At 32.0% G+C, this 5,000-nt stretch overlaps 1 protein-coding gene across 1 annotated transcript in view; it reads left to right on the forward strand.

The window, feature by feature from the left end:
- The window catches only part of LOC113065836 (disks large-associated protein 4-like), a 107,106-nt gene that overhangs the window by 25,566 nt on the left and 76,540 nt on the right, over positions 1-5,000 (forward strand). The gene's annotated exons all lie outside the window — the stretch shown is intronic.

A 5,000-nucleotide genomic window follows, 5' to 3' on the forward strand; every position in this document is an offset into this window, starting at 1 on the left:
TTCGGTACACACGTACAGTTTGAAACAATGTTGAGATCTAGTTGAGACTTGGGTGTTTTTCTGAGCAAAAACCTCTAAGACATAAGACACTTCCACAAAGTCTCCGTTTGATCTCATTATTGTCAATGAGAAACCACTGAGATTGTAAGGAGTCATGATGGAGTTCTCACTTATGTCTCAACTCAATGTTTTTCCCCTAAATATTTAGTCTCCAGATTCAAATGAGTCAGTAGTTCTTAACTGTTTCTCCTTTGATTCCCTTTCTCCTTTAAGAGATGTAAAAACAATCATTTTTATGAAATAAATGAGAATTTGATGAAAAATATTTGCGATCCCTTACTTTTGATTACAGTTTTTGGCATCTTGATAAATCTGAGCACATTTTGAGACGTTACCGATTCTTCTGTAGCATATGGTACGAGTTATTATTCCACAGACTTCAGAAGTGTAATGTATGATATTCTGGAGAGCCGAGCGCTAAGTAGCCATTAGCTCTTGGATGAACCCGATGCTGAGATTCAGCACTTCTTTCACGACTCTAAATAAACTGAACTTCCCACTGCAATCATCACGGGTGGCTTCAAGACATCTCAAGACTGACAGGCTGGAAATGGGATTTCGCTGGAGAGCAGATGAATCTCTAAATGGGGAAGACAGGAGGGATATCTGACCGTTTACCCCATAAAGATTTCACTTGACAACCCTTCAACCTCCACCCACTGCTGTAGTATCTGCGTGAGTGTGTGTGTGTGTGTGTGAGTAAATCAGGTGTCAGTCTGGCTTGTTATAGTCTAGTTTGGTGTCTTGTGCAGGTAAAAAGTGGGTGAGTGTGAATTAGACAGATGTGATGTGCCACGGTCCAGTCACCCAATTCAAGACAGCAAAGGAATGAATATCAGTGGAAATGGTGAAAAAATATACCAACATTTATTCCCAGATGGTGCGTTTTTTATTGGGAGCAAAACACAGCTTGTCGTAAATAATGTGCCTCGGGACAGACAGAGTATTGACAGTCTTTTGTGTTTAGTGCATGTGATTCGCTGTGTGTTTTGAGATCGGATGCTTTTGATTTGTCATCTGCTCGAGAGCCTTATTCACATGAGACTGATTTCTCTCTGACAAATAAGATTTTCACAGATGTGATACTTTGTGATCTGAATCAAACACGTTTGTATATTTCTCATGCAGTCTCTGTGAAAGTGCGGATGACCTGTTTTCTGCTCTTTGAGAAATCTGATCTCATCCCGAGACTGTGATTGCAGTATATTATTTTTTAATGTACCGGAGAAAATATTTACAGCAATAATTTGATCTGGTTTAAAAGAGTTAAGAGCTTTTACCCAAAATTGGATTAAAAATGTAAAAGATCATGGACACCTGTCGCTGAACTAAAATGTGGGGTCAGGGTTGTTTTAGTTAACTAAAACTAAATCCGTAAAAAAATATTATTACTTGAAAAAAAAATATATATATATATTTTGCATTCGGAAGGAAAACAAAATTGTATTTGTGTTGTACAACTGTAAATGTGAATTTATTTTTATCTTTTTTTTCAGTCATTATTTTACCAGACTGATATTTTGTATTTTGTATAGACTGATTAATATTTTTTATAAATATGTTTTTTATTAAAAACGATAAAATATTTTACATTTTAAATTATAACTGTGACACTTAAAATCTATATATTTATAAAATAAATAAAATGTAATTATATATTTTTTAGAACAGAAATATTTTAGAATTATTTGAACAGACAAGCAAAATCTATATTTTTTATAAAATATTTTATTTGAAAAAAAAAAAGATAAAATATTGTTTTTTTTTTTCTTGATTACAAAAATTTAATTAGTGTATACTGCACATTATACAGTAATTAGTAAGTGTTCCATTATGAAAATAACCACACAATATTTTTAAAGAAATTGCAGGTATTGTGCAGTATATCCCAAAGCATGAAACATGATAATCAGAAATGTTATGCTGTTCTGGTGCAAGTAAGGCAGAACCTTCACAATTTCTAAAAAAGTCCCAATTTGTTGATGTTTGCTGGTGAAGCAGGACTCGTTTGCTCTGCTCCTATCGCTGTTAGTCTCTGCAAAGAATGTGCTCATGAATAATTTAGAGGTCCTTCACAAAGGGGACTCAAACTGGGTCTTTCTTTAGAGACGAGACTGATGGACCTTGACATTCTGTAATTGTAGAATATATTGTATCTGTTTCTTAAAATGCAGTAATGCAGGAACATTCTTATGATGATGTATGGTTCTTCATTGAGAAGATACAGTAGCTGTTTAGGGTTTTTTCACCCTAAGAAATATCTGAAAGTATAGTATTTAAATATAATACATCTAAAATATTTAAATATAATAAATCTAAAAAATTTTTTATTTATTTTCTTTCCAGCTCAGGTGATTGACTGACCAATTAAGTGCCCTTTTAATGCATTACCAATTATGACTGTTTATTTATTTTATTTTTATTGATCTATTTATTTTGAAACTGTAAATGTTATAAGCAGGTGTTTAGACTAGGAATAAAGAAAACAAACTAGACTTACAAAAATATATGTATCCTGCTCACTGCTATGGCTTGCAAATATATATATATTTTTAATATAGTGTCTTGTTAAAATATTGTGTTCTGTAATTGTTAGATAATTAAAAATTATTAAATATTTTAATTATAGAATATTATACAAATATTTAATTAATACATATTTAATTTGATCATTTATCTAATAATTTATTTAGAGCTCAGGAGGTTTACTAATTGAACTAAATGTTAATTTAATATAAAAACTAATTATGGTATATAACCATATCCATTTCACAACTTTTGTTTTATTTTTTTGTTATTATTAATTTATTTTAAATTGTCTTTTAGTGGGGTTTTTTTTTTTGGGGGGGGGGGGTTAAATTATGTCTTGTATTTTAAAAACACTGTTTTTTTTTTTTTTTTTTTTTTTTTACTTCTTGTAATGCATCATAAAACTGACTGTCGAAAGGCCGGAAATACATTTTATTTTCATTATTTTAGGCATTGCATGAATAAAACATTCTTATTTATGAACTATTACATAAACTAAAACAAATTTTAAAAACATTACCTGAAATAAAATAAACATTAACTGAAATAAAACAATGCAACAATAATAATAAAAAAAAAATAGTATTTAAAAATAAAATAATGACAAAGAGGACACTGCTTAAAATAAATAAATACAAAGCACGCACACACACACACACACACACACACACACACACACACACATGACTACACTGTTAACTAAAATTTAAATTCAAACAACAAATAAAAATAAAAACTTTAAATTTAAAAATGATAAAAACTACAATAGTATCTATATGATGCTAAAATAAAGCTGTCAAATGAAGGATGGGATTCAGAGGATGGAGACTGAAATAAACATAGTTTCCTCATCATGCCAAGTCATTTTTATCACTTCATTTTCATTTACACTCATATTTTCTTGTTATTTTCCCAAGCTTATCTTCAAAAGGGGCGCATTTTGACCCCAGACGCTCTCTATGAAGATGAAAAAGACAGCGTGAAGACATGCTGTCTTGTAAATCAAAGAATTGAGCTATTTATAAGAGCGTTAGTTTCTCGGGAGTCGATCTCGTCTGACTGTACTGTGTGTGTTTCTGAGACAGAGCCCAGCAGTGCTGAATAATTTACAATATTTGTTTTTGCATAGTCATGCTTCGGATGAGAGCGTGGTTATGTTTCTTCACCTTATCTCACTAAACAAATGCCTGTGAGAACTTGTACCTACTTTCTTTTGCACTTTGATAAGGTTTTTGCTCCGTTGTGAAATAATGTAACTGCTGCTCATTCTTTCTTCGTCATATTGTGGTGTTTTCCATCTTGTATTTTAAGTTATGTGTTTAGTACTTTGTATATTGCAACTCCCCAAATGACTGTGGTTGGCGAGTTGTAATATCTGGAGAGAGCAAACCAAATGCATTCCCATTTATTTCAATGGCAGTTGCTTGGCTGGCGAATGCAGTTCTGGAATTATGCAAAGCCATCGTTGCACCAGCCAAGCAACTGCCATTGAAATGCATGAGAATATCACAAAAGTGTTCCTTCTTTAAAGGAATAGTTCACCCCAAAATGAACAATTTAATAGTAATCCAAGTAATCCACACCACTCCAGTCAATCAATTTACATCATGTGAAGTGAAAAGCTGTTTGTAAGAAACAAATCCATCAAGATCGTTTTAATTTCAAACCATTAGTCCTCTATCCATAATATTGCTTTAAAGTCGTCAGATCTGAATCAGGAGAGAAATCTGCACAGATCTCTAAACGAATAAATGGCTTGATTTTGATGCGAATCAACAGTAGACTTACTTTTTTTTTATCTGGAAGAAGTGTTTTTGCATTATTTACTCATATTTTAGTCAGAAGCCGCAGTTTGAGTTTAAAAATGCCTTAATGATGGATTTGTTTCTTACAAACACAAATATTTTCTTCATACTGTACCTGCAATGCCCACTGCATTTCCAATAATGTGCAATATCCAGCATGAAATAATTGATTTCACAATGCAATGCATTTGGCTTGACTCTCCATTTCCAGAGTGACAAGTAAAGTCATATTAGCCATAATGTTTAACACGTTTTTTCATTATTTAATATAGGACGCCAAGAGTTTTAACACAAAACGGCAATCAAAATCCACAATAACGGATTTTATATCTGACATAACTGAAAGTCTCTTGTAGAGACTTCATATGACAGCAATGTGGCACAATACTGCGGCTAATGATGCATGAAATCTGGGTATGATGGTAGTTTGCATCAATGTGGCCTATTTATTTTTTTATTTGGCTGGGTTTTGATTTTGTGTCAGTTTAGTGCCACAGTAATGAGCTGAAGCATCTTTAGTTAGTTCACATGGACTGACATATAAAGTGCAGCATCTGATAATGTAATCTACTCAATTATGAGCCATATTTTAATTTTATTATATAT

Source organism: Carassius auratus, chromosome 48 (assembly GCF_003368295.1).
Source record: "Carassius auratus strain Wakin chromosome 48, ASM336829v1, whole genome shotgun sequence".
In the NCBI taxonomy this organism is placed as follows: Eukaryota; Metazoa; Chordata; class Actinopteri; order Cypriniformes; family Cyprinidae; genus Carassius; species Carassius auratus.